Source organism: Eucalyptus grandis, chromosome 3 (assembly GCF_016545825.1).
Source record: "Eucalyptus grandis isolate ANBG69807.140 chromosome 3, ASM1654582v1, whole genome shotgun sequence".
NCBI lineage: Eukaryota > Viridiplantae > Streptophyta > Magnoliopsida > Myrtales > Myrtaceae > Eucalyptus > Eucalyptus grandis.
The window spans coordinates 42,412,093-42,431,627 of NC_052614.1; positions in this window are offsets into that span (position 1 = coordinate 42,412,093).

A 19,535-nucleotide genomic window follows, 5' to 3' on the forward strand; every position below is an offset into this window, starting at 1 on the left:
TTGTTTCCAGCTATAAGCATTGCAAAAATTTGGAAGGAAGTTTCCTAGAATTTGACCGTGCAATGTGCACAAATTGACTTTATTCACATGAAAGTATGACTAAGACCAGTAGATTCACCGGAAGATTCGTAGATGTGAAAGTGAATTGCCTTCTTTTCCTTGGAAATGTTGAATGTTTTTTTCCTCCTCTTTCGCAATCAGCCAAAAAATAAATCAATTCATCGGAAAATTTCCTAGCGTTCCGCTCTGTGTCGCATCTATTGCCATGTAGCATGAAAGTAAACAATTGTAGGAGAAAGGAATATGCCTCGCCACTTCCAATTTACACAAGAACACAATCTTTTAGGACAAATCCACTAAAATTCCTAAAACTTTTCATAAAATGCAAATATGTCCTAAAGCATGCAAAAAGTATGATTAAATATTAAAACTTATCAAATTGATATAATTAAGTCCTTCATTTAACTCTGTCTAACCTAACTGACAGAAAATCTTGATGTGACTTTTTTTTTCTCCATCTTACATGGCAATGACATGACTAAACAACATTATTCTAGTTTAAATATAATTTTAATACAATTTCATTTAAATTAAATTAAAAAGAAAGCTAAATTTATATTTAAAAAGGGAGTGAAAACCAAGCGGCTGAGGGATACAAGCCCTCGGCACCACCTCCCCATCACCGGAAGGTCACTTGCGATCAGCAAGAGTCGCATGACCACTGGCTAGGCCATCCCCACCCTCGTCGACCTCTCTCGATGATGGTTGGGCAATGCCGGCAAGGGCTTGCACTTTGCAGACTTTAGCCACTTAGTTTCTTACCCCTCTCCTTTTTAAAGATTTAATTTAATTTAATTAAAATTTGTATTAAAAATCAAATTTGAATTGAAATAGCATTGTTTTAGCTTTGTGTTTCATGTTTTAGCTACATTATCGCTACATAGAAAAGACAAAATATTAAAAATAGCCACCTCATCATTTTCCATTAGCCAAGTTGAACAGAGTTAACAAAAAGATTTAATTGCACTTTCCGATTACACCAATGTGACAAGTTTTAAGGTTTAATTGCACTTTCCTAATAAGTTTTAGGACTTCCAATACACTTACTCTCAATCTTTCGTAGTTTAGGACATCACATGTGCATAGCAATGTGATTTTCAGCCATCTTAGATTTTCAATGGGCTCACTTATAACTTATTAACTTAAATTATTAACTTAAATTATAGTCGATCAAGATATGTTCACATAAGGGGTGAGAGGTTCTAAGGTCGATGCAATTTCCACCTGTAGCCTATCCATCTAAATTGGTTTCCAAATTTTTAGAACTTGAAACTTACCTTACATACTTTAAAATCTATAACCTACCTTGTTATAGGTTTCAAGATCAGTTTCAAGATCTATTTAAGTTTTATATATATTCTTGATTAAACAATCATAGTAAATCAGCACCTAATTATTATCATTTGCCACTAGAATCCATTAACCACAACTCATATTTAAACATACAAAAATTATGAAACATTAACAAAGTAAAAATCATGATATGGATACCACCTAAAAGAGAAACTCAAAATAGTGATTCCAAATTATACAATCATCATCGGACACAATAGAATACTATAGGATTGCATGAAAATATTAAATAAGAACAATACAAAGACTTGTTCTATGTTCCCCATCAAAATTGATTCCTCATTAAAATCAATTTTTCAATTTTTGGGACTTAAAATCTACCATGGAACCATGTTCACCCTTAGTTCGGATGTAGACTCCCATCTTAGTAATATATTAGGCTTTTGCTATGCCTCTCCAGCAAAGTGTTTCACAAAATTGAAGATGCAAATTGTAAGTTCCAAAATTTGACGATGCAAATTCTGGTGTCTGTAAATATTGAGGATGAGTTTTTAAAATCGGTTTAAATGCATTGTGTTTGAAAGTTGGCGATGATGAACTAGTTTTATGAAGAAAAATCTTCTTCTTTTTTATTTATTTATTTTGACAGGGAGACTAAGAGATGGAGTGATGGTGAAGTTAAGTAGGAGGATATGCGTGATGGTTGAAAGGGGCAAAAAAATTGCGTTTGACTGCTTGGGTGGGTCTTACGTTTGAAAAGTCAATGATGAATAATTGTCATATTCCTAAAAAGTGCTTTTCAAAACTCCACATCCGAGAGAGAAGGAAAATGTGGAAAGAACGTATTGAAGTTGATTCTATATGTGACGGTTGATAGTTTCAAACTAGAAGTCAAGTGCATTTCTTGTCTGAAAAGTTAAATGATGATAAATTTGTCGTAGACAAAGTCTTTTCTCCTATTCTTTTTTGGAAAAAAAAAATGTCACCAAAATTTACAAATTATGCTTACCATAACACGTTTATCTTGAATTTTTTTTTTTGTATCATCAAAAAACCCAAACTATGCTCATTATAATACATATATCCAAAAATTTCTCTTATGATATAAAATATAATAAATAAATATATATAAAACCCAAACTTTTATCTATGTAATACATTTACCCTTCATCGAGGTTCTGTCGTATGACTTTTTAGCCAAAACAACACGGTTTTTATTTCATTTAAGCCACATGGACACTATATCAACACCATTTGCTTTCCGTTTTCCATAGGCAAACTTTTAACGGTGCTCATTAACAGAATCTTGTAGAGAGTAAATATATCACAAAAGTATAAGTTTAGGATTTTGGTATTACAAAAAAGGGTTAATACCCTAAAAAATCTCAAACTGGTATACTTGTGACAAATTTACCCAAACTATTTTTTTTACCATGAAAAACCCCAAACTGGTATACCTGTGACAAATTTACCCCGACTGATCATAAAAAACCCTAAATTAGTACATTTATGACAAATTTACCCCAAACTAATTTATCTGACCGCAAAAAACCCCAAACTGGTAAATTTGTGACAAATATACCCTCCACTAAATTGGATTAATACCACAAAAATCACAAAAATTGTAAATTGTGACAAACGGAGCGTAAAATCCTAAATTGATATACTGGTCAACTTTCACGTATCATTTAACTTAATAATTTCACTGTAAAATTTAACAAAAACTAATAGAGGGTAAATTTGTCACAAGTGTACCGGTTTGGGGTAAATTTGTCAAAGGTATATCAGTTTGAGGTTTTTGATGGTCAAAAAAATAGTTTGGGTTAAATTTGTCACATGTGTACCAATTTGGGGTTTTTCAGGGTATTAACCCTACAAAAAAAAAGAATTATGACAAATGTGAGGTTTTTGATGACTTTTATCCTTTTTTTTTTTTTTTTTTTTTTTTTTGATGTAGAGAGAGAGATTTCCCTCAAGGGAGAAACATGGGACTAGATTCTCAAACATTTATTAGATCCTCCATTGCATAGCCTAATATGATAGATATTACAAATATTAGATGCCTAACACTAACAATAATACTTGTACTAATACCAACACTAATGCTAGATTCTCTTATTACATTGCATCATAATATTAGTTGTCCTATCAGATCTTATTGAGAGTTCATTAAACTATGTAGATTGATCCTTCCCATCCAACTTTTTAATATTAATATTGTGGATCAAACAAGGAAAAAGCATGTACTAATATGGTTAGTGACAAGTATTTGAAGTGGTGAAGGATCGAGATTCATCTATGAGAAGTGTTTGAAATTTTAACTGATTTAATTCATGAGCACGAGCACAATTTGTCCCACACAAGTGAAATAAGTGGGCAACTGAAGCCAAATCCATAGTATAGTTTGATCATCTATAGTATATGATTTTGTTATAGCAAATCAAGGCCTTAATGGGAGAACAGTAATAACTCGAATAATATCGGATGCCATATCAATGATGTCCTCCCTTGTATCTTTGACTTGTGGTAACTATTGGATTTGAAGTGTTCCACTAAAGGAATGAGATGGAGAAGGCGATGGGTCACTTTGTGTTCCATAGATGCATCTGCTGAAAACACATATGAGCAATACCAAATTATAAGATTTTTTTTTTATTTATTTATTGATCCTACTCTACTCTACTTTAACTCTCACTCTTAGACTTTTACCTTTTCGTGCGAAACCAGTAGTCCTTCAAAGTCGGATAGGGTCGTGAGAGTCGAAATATATCCACAAACCCAAAACAGGAATCAAAATAATCAAATCATCCCCACCAAAGGAACAACCCCTTTGTGTTCCATAAGAATGTGAGGATTCAAACCTCCCATCCTCCTTTCATGTTGGAAGAATGGTCATTGGGGCAAATCCTAATGGTTACCAAATTATAAGGTGTTCACAACTTGATTCGAAAGCATCTTTTGAAGGATTTTATTAATGAGTATCTATAATCTTATTGTGTTATCAATGGATTAGATTTCAGAGCATTTATTTATTAATTTGTTCAATGTATTCCTAATTTTTTGTCAAATGTACAATGTCATTCTTGAATTTTTAATTTGTTCAATATTATCTATGAACTTGAATTAATGAAAGGATTAGATTGAATATTTATAATCTAGAATTAAATTGAACATGTACCAAAAGTTCAGAAATCACATTAAAAAATTGGACTCTAATTCATGAACCACATTACATAATTAAAAATTTATAGATGATATTATACATTGAATCAAGTTCAAATACTATTTGTGTTATTTTCCTTTCCTATTATGCAATATGCTTTGGGTCAATCCAGGCCATTCAAACTCTAGGATTAGTTTTGGTGGACGCCGTGCCACGATCCTCTTCGTCGCCATGGGAGGTTCGCCCCTTCATAGCCGAAGCTGCGTTTCTTCTTTCTCGCCTCGTCCAGTCGCGATTTTCGTTTTGCCCTAGAACGGCCAATGCTGCTGCGGATTGGGCTGCAAAGGCCCATGACAATGGTTTTTTGATGCCTTCTTGGGCTTCCTTTCCTCCGGCTCCTTTGCTCGATATTTTAGCAGTTGATATTTCTAGTTCTGGTTGTAATGCTACTATTATATAATATATTACCAGTTCCTGACCAAAAAAAAAAAAAACTCTAGGATTAGTCTGGCCAAACGACAGATTAAATTGAGGCCTGGTGGCTTGGTTCAAAGCTATTAGAGCTAGAAAAAATTGGGTCAGTTTGGATCTTTAGGCCGGCGGGCAATTTTCCACTACCCTATCGGAGGCGGCATGGCGATAAATTAGTGGCGCTGCCCGGGTGACCACTAAAAAGTGCGTAGGTGCTCGTCGGACTTGTTGGAGAACTAAGTGGTTCAGATTAGAGTTTGCATTGGATGAGTTTAGAAACTTGACAGGGGAAATTTTACAAAAAAAATGACCATTAATAATTTATGCCAAATGCGATTCAGAGTGTTTTAAGATACGCATGTGATGAATTATTAGGCAAAATAAGTCTCACATCAGAGATGAGATATGAATTGAAGCAATTAATATTAGCTTATGACTCATTGATTTTAATTGGGAGTAGGTCTAGCCAAACATGTTGAGGTCTCATATTTGGGTTCTATCTTGATGATCTACCGAGCTTTTACCATGCCTCCCCAACAAGGTATATTCACAAATTTCAAAACACAAAGTGTAAGTTAAGTCGACAATCTCAATTATTCTCTTAAGTCATTTCGATTGTAATGCAAATTACATGCACTTATTAAAATCAAGGGTCGAGGTTAATATCTAATTTTCTATGTAATAAATGACTAGATTATTAGTCAAAATTTAATTATCAACAACATATTCTAGACTTGGAACATGAAATTCCATCAAAGTGGGTTTGAGGTTTTTGGAACCGAGAACCATTCAGATCAACCATAGAGCCAGCCTTTTTTCCAACAAAGAATCACAAAGAGCAAGGAGCCACAGAAACCTCAACAGCTTCTTTGTAACTCAATAACTTAAATTATAAGTGAAAGTAAGTGCAATTGAATATATTGATGGGTTTGGGAGTGGGCACCTGTCATGGTAATATGTTGGGCTTTTGCTAGGCCTCTCTAACAAAGTATATTCATAAAATTGAAGATGCAATTTCAAAATTTCAAAATTTTTTGACAATGCAAAATATTGTCATTATAATGGTTGAGGATGATTTTTCAGAATTTGGTTCACGTTGCGTTGTGTTCGAAAAAGTTGGTGATGATAAATTTGTCCAATGTAGAAAAATTATTTTTTGTTTTTAGAGGTAGACTAAGAAATAGAGTGATGGTGGAACATGAAGTTAAAGGGAGGGTATGCGTGGAGGTTGAAAGAGGAAAAACAATTGAGTTTGACTATTGAGTGGGTCATACGTTTGAAAAGTCAATGATGACAAATTTGTCACATATAAAAAAATCTTGAAATTTTTTTAAATGAGAATATGAAGTATCCTCATTTTCTTAAATAGAGCTTGAAATGAATATTATTTCAAATAGAAACCTGAAATGTCTTCATTTTTTCAAATAATGATCTAAAGTGAATCTTATTTCAAATAAGTGCATAAAGTGCAATATTAGTATTAAGGAATGATATGACCTCACCTGCTGATCCAGACATCTCTGTCATTTACTTTTTAATTTTTTTTTACTTTTTTTCTATTTTTTCACGAAAAAACAAACTCAAAAAAGGAAAAAAAAGTTAAAACTTTAAAAAATAATTTAAAAAAACAAGAGGTAGAAGGATTAGGGCTAGCCCTCTCGTCTTTGACGGCCACCCCATTGTTGGTGGGGTAGCAGTCATGGTTGATGGGGTCACTGGCACCTTGGCAAATGCCAGCAACCCTCACCAACTAGAGGCTATAGTCTGATGGTCCTGGCTAAAACCTCATTGACAATAGGGCAACAACCATAAGCGAGGGAGGGCTACTAGCTCTCCGCTTGTATTTTTTTAATAAAACTTTTAGCCTTTTTTCCCCTCTTTTGGTTTGTCTTTTTGGAAAAAAGATAAAGATAAAGAGAATAAAAAAAGGACATAAAATTTAAAAAATGCATATTTAAATGACGAAAATGCCCTCAATCACCTGGTGAAGTTAGGTCGTTATTGAGACTAGCATTGTCGCCTTGAATCCTTATTTGAAGCAATGCCTACTTCAGGCTCTCATTTGAAAAAATGAGAACACTTCATGCTCTAATTTAAAACAAGGTTTACTTCACACCCTTATTTGAGAAAATGATGATATTTCATACTTTTATTTGAAATCTTCTAAAAAATCTGTCATTTTTTTTCTTTGATGGAGAGAGAGACAGAATAAGATCTCTCTTTAGGGGAAAAAATAAAACTAGATTCTCAAACATTTATTAGATCCTCATCCGCATATATGAGCTTCATTATAACAGTTTTTGGGACATTATGAGAGTAACATGTTGTAAGCTACAATTTTTGGAAAGATTGGACCCCACAACAATTTCTAAGTAGGGAAATGAGAAGCTGATGGCACCGTCACTCTTCCAAGAGTGAGACAGTGCAGTTTGCACCTTACATTTTCCCAAGGAGATTGGAGAACTTGCTTGTCCTATTTCTCTAGAAATCAAAGTCCCAGTCAATATACTTATTAGACTGCACATTCCTTTTTTCTTTTCCTATTTTTTTTTTCTTTTTCGATAGGTATCATTGGGAGTTATCTAGTCTAGTCCCATTCCCACCATTGGAGCTCTCTTTCGCCTCTCTCACCCCTTAAATGCCATCTCTGCAACTGCAATTTGCCGGTTTATACTTTTTTTTTTCCCAATTTCCCCATCTGCGATTGTAAGTGATTGGTAGGCAAATAACATGAGGAGCTCGGTGCTACTTCAATGTTAGCAAATGCCCTTTCTTTACTGCCCCTCCTCCCATCAAATCCTTCCCTTTCCACAGCTCGTCGTTTAGGGCACACATGGCAACATTTGTGCTCTTTTACTTCCCATAATAGAAAAGTGGCTAGGAGAATAAATTTGAAATAAAACAAGAAGTTAAAAAAAGAAGAAGAAGTAGTTTCTTGTTTCTAGAAACAATTTCTAGAAATAAGTCATCTTTTCTTTTCTTTTTCTTTTCTTCTTCTTCCTTGCCACTCACCGCCACCGGCAAGCACCGGCAAATGGTGGTGGCGGGCAACAGAATTGAAAAAAAGAAAAAAAGAAAAGAAAAAAATTGTAAAAAATTGAAAGAAATTCTATATTACAAAAAAATTTATGAACCATACCAAATGCATTATTGTTCATTTTTTATTCCAAGAATAGAAATTTTGTGTCGTTATCGAATGCAATATTTTTTACTAAAAATTGTTCCAAAGAATAGAAATAGAAAAAGACTAATTCTGAAAAAAAAAAATAATCTTCGAAATAAAAATATTACCAAATATGCCCTTAGCAGTCCAATCCAAAAGAGAAGAAGAAAGTACAAACTTAACTTATCTTAAATGACCTAAATTGGCAGGTCTTATCTCCCTCCCCTCCCCCCCCAACATCATAATGAGGCTCTCTTCATAAACAGCCATGCCCCTATGCTCATCCTTGAGTCATTGAACTTGATCAGCATGTTAGACCGTAAGACCTTGAACTGGCTCGACCAACTTCACATCCTTAGCTTGAAGGACAACTCCATCTCCAACGGTGTTCCCTTACTCTCCAGCCTAGTCAACCTCAACTCCCTCTACCTAACGGGGATGCCTACTCCAGTGGCTTCCCCGCACTCGCTCATACATGCCAGGATTGCATCTCTATCGAGATACCGGGCAGTGACTAACCTCATGATTTTCTTTCTCTTCAATATCAATATATTTGTTTCTTTAAACACTTGACACACATAAAACATATGGTTTTCTACAACAAATTTGCAGTTTGATTGCATGTTATACACAAAACAAAATGACTAGCCCAAATTGCACCATTACTTGTTAAAAGTAACAGTGTCGTTCTCCAAGCGCAATGCATCCAACTATTTGTCATTTGTTTTTTTCTTCAAAATAGATTGTTATTCTCGCAGTGAATCATCTCTCTCTCTCTCTCTCTCTCTCTCTCTCTCTCTCTCTCTAAGAAACCATGTACATGTAATAATACTATAGATATTACAAATATTAGATGCCTAATACTAATGCTAATACTTGTACTAATACCAACACTGATATTAACACTAGATTTTCATTACATTGCACCATAATAGTAGTTGCCCTATAAGAACTTATTGAGAGTTCATTAAATTATGTAGATGGATCATTTTGAGCCAACTTTTCAGTCCATTCTAATTTACACTAGAATCACTTCACTATATGTATAGTAATGTTGTGGATAAGACAAAATAAAAGTAGATAGTGTCAGTGTGACATCCTGAATTTCTGATTCTGTTTTCAATTGAATAAATTAGGCTTTTTCTCGACACGCCTATAATTCTATTCTCTGAACTAATCACTCACGAGATAACTAGTCTATTTGGTGAAACCATTAAGGGATTTTAACGCAATAGACTTGAGAATTCAACTAGAAATCGACTGCTCGACCGTGCTAATCTGCAAGGGTCATTACGGCACCATCAAAATCAATCAAAGACCAGAGATAGGTTGATTCGACAGAGGTATGTGATTAGTATGTGGGTGATTCCACTTTATTGCAAAATTTATGTCGAACGGCACTAGACCAATTTTTCTGTCATTTATGTAATTTGTGCTTGTATTTGAAACATTGAGATTTTCACGACAACCGAGAGTTGCCAATGTGTCGAAGATGTATAATGTGACTAAAAATAATCAACCACGGGTCAAATGCGTTAGAAATTCATAAAAGCTACATGGTATGCTAGGTCACGCTAAAATCGTGCCTGGTTGAAATTAACCGTAAATTTAAACCCAATTTCAGAAATTGAAAGTTCTATCATGTCACAATTCATTTTAGAAATGTTGACTCATCATCCGAAAATTTTTCTGCAAACCCGAGATTTCGGCGAAAAATCAAAATAAGGTTTTTTTGGACCGGAAAAATTAGAGGACCATTTTTGGTCGGATTTTTGACCATCAAGTTGGACTATTTGGCAAGTGAATTACAAGAATTTAACAAGGGCACCTTTGGCTTTTTTCTTTTATTTTTATTTTTTATGGGGCTTCAATTGGATCAATTTTGAGGAGAATTGAATTGAATTTGGATGGAAATGGTCCAAAATTCATAGGCCAATGGTGTAGCCACTTTTGGACCTCTTCAATGGCTTCTAGAAGAAGCTTTGGTGCTGCATTTTGGCTGAGGATTGAAGGCTGAAGGTGGTGGGCCTTTGTAATGAGCAATTGGAGATATTTAGCTTGACTTTGAGGCCATTGGGACCCTCTAAGCTTCCGCTGGCTTCTTCTTCAACCTTAACCCCCACTTTATCCATTGTCGAGCAATTTTTGAGCTCAAAATTACAGAGAGAACCAGAAGACCCCTGCCCGTTGACTGCCTCCCTACCGCCGTCGTGCCCATCGCTGTCGTCCGGTGCCATATGCCGGCTCGCACACACCATCTGCCCACCCGCACCTCCTGTCACACCCAGCTGCTGTCCTAAGCCTATGTCCAGCCTGTCGCAGCTCGCCTGGCTATCGTGCGTCGCCATCCAGCCACCATTAAGCACCGCCATTGCCCGTTGCAACCATCGCCACCTGTCCTGTGCCGTTTTAGCCCGAGCCGAGCCTCAACCAGCCCTCTTGGCCCAAGAAGTAGAGGCTAAACCCTCAGCTAGGGTTGAGAGATTGTGGCCCATTTTTAGGCCCACCCCGACCTCAATTGGTGTCGCTGCAGGCTCGAGTGTTGCTCGCCTCCGCATTGCCATCGCCATGGACTCATCGGCCCACTAAACCGGTGAGTATACTTGCTAAACTCTTCTTATGGAATTAATGATGCTTAGTGGATAATTAATTTAGGTTAATTAGGGATTAGGTAGTTAGTTAGTTTGGATTAGTGATTTAATTGTTCAATTATGCATGTTAGGTGGTTAGAATAGATTAATTAAGGGCTAAAGAGATTGTGCTATTTATCTAGATAGGTTTGGAAATTTTCTAGGCCTGTTTAAGTGGTTAGATTAGCGTTTCTGGCCTAAGTTGGTATTTATGGTAATTAAATTGCATTATTTATTTATTTTTGGTATCTATTTAATTAATTAATATTTTTCGAAAATTATACCAGGATAGTCGGTCACCGGAATTTTGTGCTGATTGCAATGGTGTGCTTAGTTTATGCAATTGAGTGTTAATTTGTGCAAATTGAGTGATGATTGGAATTTTGGTTATTTTTTTCCAAAATTGTGAAATTTCAATATTTAATTAGAAAATCCCGGGTATCAGGTTTTAACACCGAAAATGGTTTTAAAGACTATATCAAATAGTGGGCTTTTTAAAAGGTAAGGTATCAATTTTTCTGGTTCAAATTGACCATGTTTCTACACATGATTATTTTATCGTGTATTTTTAATATGAAGAAAATAGGCCAAGTTCACTTTTTTAATTGAGGCATTTGAATGCAATGCATGGTGTTCTTGGCCAAGATTGAATGATCGTGTGTTGGTTAAGAGAACCTATCCCCGAAATGAGTCAGGTGGACGTGCCCCTATATGAGATGCCCTATTAATGGATGTCGGATTGCAGTAGAGGCTGGACCGAAGCTCCTTCGGGAATGACGTCCTCGATGTGTGTCGGGTGGACGTTGTTGTACTCAAGGGATGAGGCGATGCCTGGTTAAGTGAGAAGACCGTCGAACGTCGAGTAGGCCGTGCTCGTGTATTGCCGTGATTAATAATTAGAACGCATGCTCAGTGAAATTGACATGCCTGATTATGGGACAAAATTGTGTAGAATGGTATGTAACGTGTCATAATGATTTGGCCTTATAATTGGGACCCTTGTGTTTATTGAGATGGAGTGGTGGCGTTCCAATTGTTTGAGCTTGATTACTGCATATGGTTGTATATTTGAACTGTGCTAACCCGCAAGGAGGATATGAGACGAGGTAAGTCTTTGTGATTGTGTGCTTGTGTGGCTAGGCGTATTTCCTTCCTAGTCGGAGTTGAGGGGGTGAACTTGCTAAGACATTATCTCACCCTGTCATGGGCTCAATTCTTTTCAGGTTCTAAGATGGCGGTCTCGCCGGTTTGTTATGGTCAACCTCAGACGGTTACTGAGCTGGTTACTAACTACCCTGTTCCCGGAGGCCATGGGGTCTGGGTTTACGAGCTTGTAATGACCACCGTCTAGGTTGATGAGGGCCTACCTCAGAGGGTACCTCATCGATTTAGGGCGTGGTTTCGCCGTAGGCACAATGGATACAGAGTTGGTCCCCTCCAAGGTTTTGAGGTCCCCACTGTGGTAGTCGATGCCGCTTTTGGCGAGGATACAGCTGACCATCCTGATGGTGCTATGGAGTACCGGAGCCCCCGGAGCCTGTGGAGTCCGAAGGATCGGTGGACGTGTCCAACTAGGGGGTTGTAGGACAGTTTTCCTTTTTGAGGGCTAATCTTTTTGGTAGACAGACTATTTCTGTACATAAACCCAGTTTGTGTATAAAAGCGTGTTTTGGTTATGAATTTGTTATCCTGCTTTTCTGTCCCATGATGTTTGTTGTTAGGGGATTCGTTTAATTGCTTCGCATGTGCAATAAAATGAATGAGTCAGCGACGCGTCTTGGGACGTCACATTTTCATCTACCACCGAGGGATGTGGGCATGCTCGGGGCTTCGGGGTCGTGACAGTCAGAAACCTGGAGTGCCAAAACTTGGCACGAGATGACACTTAAGTACCAAAAGTTAGGAAAGTAACACTTAAGTGCCAAAATCGGAGTAAAATGGATCAGTTAAGTACCAATGGCGAGAAAATCCGGCCAAATTGCATACATGGCATTTTCCAGTGACATGCTTTATTGAGGTGGCAAATATCTATATATATATATATAAAGCACATGTGACGAAAATGGCATCGCCCCATTCACATTGGCTTCATTGACTTAAACGACATCGTTTTTCCTTAGTGCTAAATGATGTCCTTTAGTTTTTGTTTTTTTGGCTTAACCAAATATGGCTATCGCCACTCCTCTCCGTTCTCGCATTCACACTAGATATGATGTTCTTCTCTCCATCGCCATTCATGCTAGTTACTGGCTCGTTGTTGTTAGTCGCCATTATCCTCACTTAGGTTTGTCCCTGTGGTGAAATTAGGGCTTGGACTCATCTAGTAAGGCTCCCATAAAAAATTTGGGCTCGGCTAAGAAATATAGGGGTCGACTGGTATTTTGATGTGAGATTTAAGGCTCATATGTAGTGCTAAAAATCTTGATGGGGGTTTTGATTGGCAATTTAGGGCTCGGCCTCAAAATGTAGGGCTCGACGGGGGAGGGGGGCAATTTGAGGTCCTATGCTACAGTGATGTATGATTTAAAGCTCAAATGTGATATTCTGATGTACGAAGGCAATTTTTAGGGGTCATATGTGAAATTTAATGTGCAATGGCGATTTTTAGGGCTTGGAGGGGTTGTCGTGAGGACCTCTGGACCACTGAAGAATAAAATGAGAAAGCCAAACAAAGAATGGCAGAGGGGGAGGTCTTGGGTCAGAAAATGATGAGCAGGACAGGTGCAAAGATGACGTTGCTCTTATTGCCACATGACATGGCATAATACTAAAAGTTGTCAATTGAGGAAGCAGCAAGAACTGTTGAGGCTAGTCAAAGGGCTTACTGAAGGGACAATTGGAGAAGGGCAAATAAAAGGGCCAACGAGTCGACTGTTCTTTAGTTGACAATAAGAAACCCAGGAAGTCATGAAATTTGTGTTTATGTTGCTTTATGATTTGTTACAAATATGTATTTTATCCCACTTGGCCTTGTATGTAATGTCTTTATCAGGTCACGAGAAGGACATGTGAAGGATTGGCCGAAATCTTTGTTGTACTTGAAATTGAAAGACCTATTTAAAGAAGGCAAGGTAGAAGACGGTCAGTTAAAGGATTGGTCAAAGCAGCTAAAAGGCTAGTTCAATCGACTGTTCTTCAGTAACAGAGAAAAAAAGTACAAAATAAGTTCAACAATTTATGTTTAGTTTTCCTTTATTTTATTATATGGCTCAATGTTATATTTATGATGTCTTTTGCATCTTTCTCAAGTTCGAAAAAGACAAGTTGGAGCTCAACTGCTAATAGAAGGGCCAATTTAAAGGCCACCACAAGGGCCACCCAAAGGACCAACAGAAGGTGACACTGAAGTTGAAGGGCTAGATAAAAGGACAACCAAAAGAAGGTCCGGTGAAGGGCCAGTTATAAAAAGGCTATCAAGAAGACGCCGAACTGAAGAATTGGTCAAAGAAGCCCCTACCGTAGCTGAAGTGCCAAAAGAAGGGCCTAAGAAATCAAAGATGAGAAGAAGAGCCAACAAATCACATGTTTCGAAAGTGACGCTCCCCTTCGAACAAGAGAAGCTCTTGGGAAAAAGTTAAGACAATATGATTATGGTCTTTATATAGATGAGCATACTGAAATAGTCATTCTTAATATAACTTTGATTAGCTACATTTAATTTAATTTATGCTACAAACTTTTGCTGACAATTTAGTTGTCTTTTTGTAGCTTGGGACAAGTTCAGAGGTTCTTATCTTTTAAGACCCAACTTAAGAATCAACAGCTGCGCCAACAAGGAAGAAGAGTAAGAACCTAGTTGCAGGTTCATTTGAATCAATTTAACTTGGGACAGTTGCAACTTCTTCTCAATTCAACCTTTTACAGTTGCAGCTCCATCAAAATTAGTGCATCTTGATGATAGGGCTAGTACGAGCACCTAGAGGGGGGTGAATAGGTGATTAAAGAAATTTTTGTGAATCTTAACAAAACAAATTAATTTCTAAGAGTAATTAAACTAAAAGCATAAAGAACTATAAACAATTATATAAAGTTGCAATTTAAAGTAAAGAGATAAGGGAAAGAGAATTGAGACACAAAGTTTATGGTGGTTCGGGTTAGACCAAGCCTACGTCCACTCTCCCACATTGACAGCCCCATCGGGCTGGATTTCACTATAGACCAAAAGAGATTTTATAGTCTCACGTCCTGATTCCACAAAGTAGAGACTCTATCTAATCTCTCTTTTGAGTACAAGATAAGCTCAACAATTGAAATAACGAAGAACTAGGAGCTTCAAACTTTGAAAATTCTCTTTCACGCACACACTCGAATAACCTGAGCGTCTTCCTTATATACTCCTTCATGCTTTCATAACCGTTGGCACCTTCTAAAGGAGTTCTTCCAATCAACCCGTTGGACAGAATCAATTAGAAAGATCTCGAGTTATTTAAGGAATGTGATGATAGCCCACCAATCATGCTCGCCCATACAATCAGGATCTAGGTTTCCATAAGTAAAACCTTTCAAATATACTCTGCTAATCAAAAATCTAATTATCCAAATTGATTCCAATTAGAATAAACGATCATGAGATGCTATCTCCAACCGTGAGATCTTCTTCAACCGCACGAACGAAATCCTTAGAGATATAATCATATCTGGATAAAGCTTCTTCATCAATTAAATCTTTTCTTCGTCAGTCTGGAAACTATTAGCGAGGGCATACTTTAAATCTTGAGTCTGGAGGTCTTCAGACTTTGATAATAGAGTCTGCAAGTTTTCGACTAGACGATAGAAACGTTTTGTCAACTTCAAAACAAATAGGGAAGTTTTTTTCCAACAATGTCCCTCTTTTTGATGGTGACAAAACTTTCCCGTAGATTTGGGTACTTTTGTCTTGCAAGACAACACTTAAGTGAACCAAGATATCTCATAAAAGATAAGTAGATTAGGATAAGGATAATATCGATTTTGCAACCACAAAAAACATGTTAGTCTTGTAAAAACAACTATCTTTACCACAATCATTAACATAGCTTAAGTTTCTGCAAGCAACCAAAAGATCAAATCAACAGTTTAAAGCAGTCAAACTACAACCAAACAAAAGATAAGTCCAAAAATCCAAACAAAAGATCAAAAACCAAATCAAATCCAAATCAAATCTGCATCAATCTTCTCCCCCTTTTTGTCAACAACAAAAGGTGGAGAGCAAACAAAAAGAGTTGTTGAAAATAGGATCAGAATCATGGCTATTTTGGGAGACAAACAAGCTCGAATTCTCCCATAGAATCCACTATCTTCTCAAGCCTTGCAAAACTCTACTTCAACGATTGAAAGTCTTCACCCTACACAATGGACTGAACTTGATTCTTCAGGGCTTGTAACTGATCGTGCAAAGACATTGAAGTGGCCATGAAAGCATTCTTAAGATCCTGTATCTCATACCCCATAGCATATTGCTGCTTCCTCACATCCAATAAGATCTCTAGCAGCCTCGAAAAGTCTGCTATTTGTTCTGTTGCAGCACTAGGACCAGCCGAGTTAATTCCAAGGGATTTGAGAATGGATGGAGCTTCAGCAGATTGTCCACCATGACTATGAGTAGAGGCTTATGGATAGTGAGAGGCATATACATCATTTAGATATGCTGCAGAACGACTCACATCACTAGTAAAGATAGGCGAAGAAATACCTTTTTGTCCAACAGCTTCCCCTGTTTGGTTGCCTTCAAGTGGAGTAGGTAAGATTTCTTCTTGATCGACTTCAGCTTTAGAGTGGTGTGTGTCACCAGTTCCAGTTCCTGCCATCTCAGATGCACTGGACAAGGAGACAGCCATGGTTGGTTCAAAAGAGTCTTCTTGACCCTTGTCTTTTTCTTCTTCTTATCATCTTTCTTCCCCTCTTTTCGCTTCTTCTTCTTCTTCTTCTTCTTCTTCTTCTTCTTCTTCTCTTTTGTCCTCTTCTTCCTGTTCTCTTCCTTCTTCTTCTTCCTCTGTCCTCCTCTGTTCTTCCTCTTCCTTCTTTGTCTCTTCTCTCTCTTTTTCTCTTTCTTCTGGCTCTGCTTGAGTCTCTTCAAAACTGACAAAACTCTTTAAATTGCATAAGGCTGAAAGAGTCATTTCATCCTCATCCTCTTCATCCTGCAAGATGAGAATTTTTTTCCTCTTCACTAGAGCAGCCATGGGCTTCTTGCCTTTTATCTTTGTTGCAGCAAATTTTTGTTTTGCTTTTGTAGGAGACTTCTCTTCCATGCGTTCCAACACCTTACTGAGCTCTTGCAAGCGCATCTTTTTGACCATTTTGAATCCAATCACCATTGAAGAAATTGTTGACAAACTTAATGGAACAGGGATGTGAATTTTAAAATGTCTAAAAAGACACGTGATAAGAGCAGAATAAGGGAGTTGTTCCTTATCCTTCACAATTGTTCTGTATATGTGGAACATGATAGTGTGAGATAGAGAAAATTTGTACCCGAAATTGATGGCATGCATCAGTTTTGCTTCAGACCGAGACACATCGGTCTTGGATGTCGACTTTGGCCTAATGCAGTTGCTCACGATATTGTGTAACAAGATGTTGGTGGCGTTCATCCTAGAATAGGATACCTTGCCTTCAGCATCCTTGTCTTTCACCAATGACTGAGTAACATAAGCAAAAGGTATACTAAATGGTCAGAAACATCCTCTTCCCACCCCCAATTAGATCAGCCAAAGTATACATATCCACCAAAAACACCTTGTCTCTTATAGTAAAAGAAAAGCTGTTTGCATCCACGAAAGATAAGTTTGAATAAAAGTATGCAAAGAGTTTAGTATAAGCAGCAGTGGATTCAGAACAAAAGTGCTTCAATTACAGAGTAGCAAACTTCTTTCGCAAATTTACTTTCACTGAATCAAGGAAATCAAAATCGACATTCCTAAGGTGCATAACCCCTCTCTTCAAAGATATTCGAATAAATCCTTTGTGGTTCTTTGATCTAAATAGATTAGACCCATCAGTAATATTTGCAGCCACTCCCGTTCTAGGCTGAAAATAGGAAAACATCCTTTCATTGTCATCCAGTCCCTGAGGTTGATTAGCTATCCCAAAGTGTGGGTCACTAGGAAAATCAGAAAAGGCTTTTTCAGCCAAACCCTTTTCGGCAATACCCATCCTTTCCATGTCACGCAAAAATAGAGTCTCGTTCTTAAACCCCATCTCTTTCAAGTATTCATCAATTAATGACATGTTAGTTCCTCCTCTTTTCAAATTAGAATAAAGCTTGAAAGCGACTTGAGGAGTTAGTGTTCTTATAGGTTCCACTTCTTCCAAAACTTCTTCTTCTGGATGAGTCGGTAGTGGAGTTTGACGCCGAGAAGGTTGTTGCTAATTTTGTTGCTGTTGAGGAGTAGAAACTTCTTCTTTGGTCAAGTCGTAGTGGGTAGGACTCTCGGGCATGTGCCGTGGTTCCCTGCTTGCAATTCTTGATGACTTTATCGAAGACATCGTTTCTTTCAAGGGAGAAATTCACAGTCTTGCTTGAAAGGTGAAAACTTTTTGGATTAAACAATGAGAAAAGTGAGAGCAAGTGGGAGTTTGGAATTCTAGGGTTTCGAGAGTGAAAACGAAGAAGACGGATTTCAACAGTATATAAAGCAAGTGAAACGAGGTAAACAAAGTGACATAAAAGGAAAAGTAAATATACCTTTTCGAAAAAGAATAACTGCCTTTTTGAAAATGAATAAATGCCTTTTCGAAAATAAAATAATTTCAATCAATCAGCAGTTAATGAGTAACCGTACCTTTTCAAATTTTTTAACCAAAATTAAATTCACCAATACCGAAATAACTTATAGTTGTAACTCTTGACTTTTTGAGTTTGAACATCTTTAGACTTTATCCCTGAGTTTGAGCTCCTTCAGACTTGATGAGATAAAATGTTAAGTCTAGTGCAAATAGACTCAAATAGACTTTTCTCCAGTGGTTTTGTAAATATGTCCGTCAGCTAATTTTTTGAATCAATGAATTGGATCATAACTTCTCCATTTTGAACATGATCTCTAATGAAGTGGTGTCGAATTTCTATATGCTTTGCTCTAGAATGAAGAATTGGATTCTTTGTGAGATTAATCGCGCCGGTATTGTCACATTTGATCTCTGTGCATGAGTCTTCAATTCCAAAGTCTCTTAATTGTTGTTTTATCTATAGGATTTGAGAACAGTAACTTCCAAGGGCCACATACTTTGCTTCTACTGTTGAAAGAGCTACAGTACTTTGCTTTCTTGAAAACCAAGATACTGGCCTGTTTCTTAGTAGTTGGCAGGTACCTGAAGTGCTTTTTCTATCAACTCTGCAACCTACTAGATCTGCGTCTGAATATCCAAGGAAAGTAAAGTCTCATTCTTTGGGATACCACAGACCTAACTTTGAGGTAGTTGCAACGTATTTGATGATGCGTTTTGCAGCACTTAGATGAGATTCTTTGGGATTAGATTGAAATCTAGCACAGATGCAAACACTAAACAAAATGTCAGGTCTAGAAGCAGTAAGATAAAGAAGTGAACCAATAATACTCCTGTAGAGCTTCTGATCAACTTTCTTTTCTCCTTCATCTTTGTCTAGTTTCGAAGAACTAGACATTGGTATTTCAGTCTTTTTGCAATTCTCCAATCCGAACTTTTTAACAAGTTCTTTTGCATATTTCTCTTGGTGAATGAAAATTCATTCTTTCAATTGTTTCACTTGTAGTCTGAGAAAGAAGGATAATTCACCCATCATGCTCATCTCGAATTC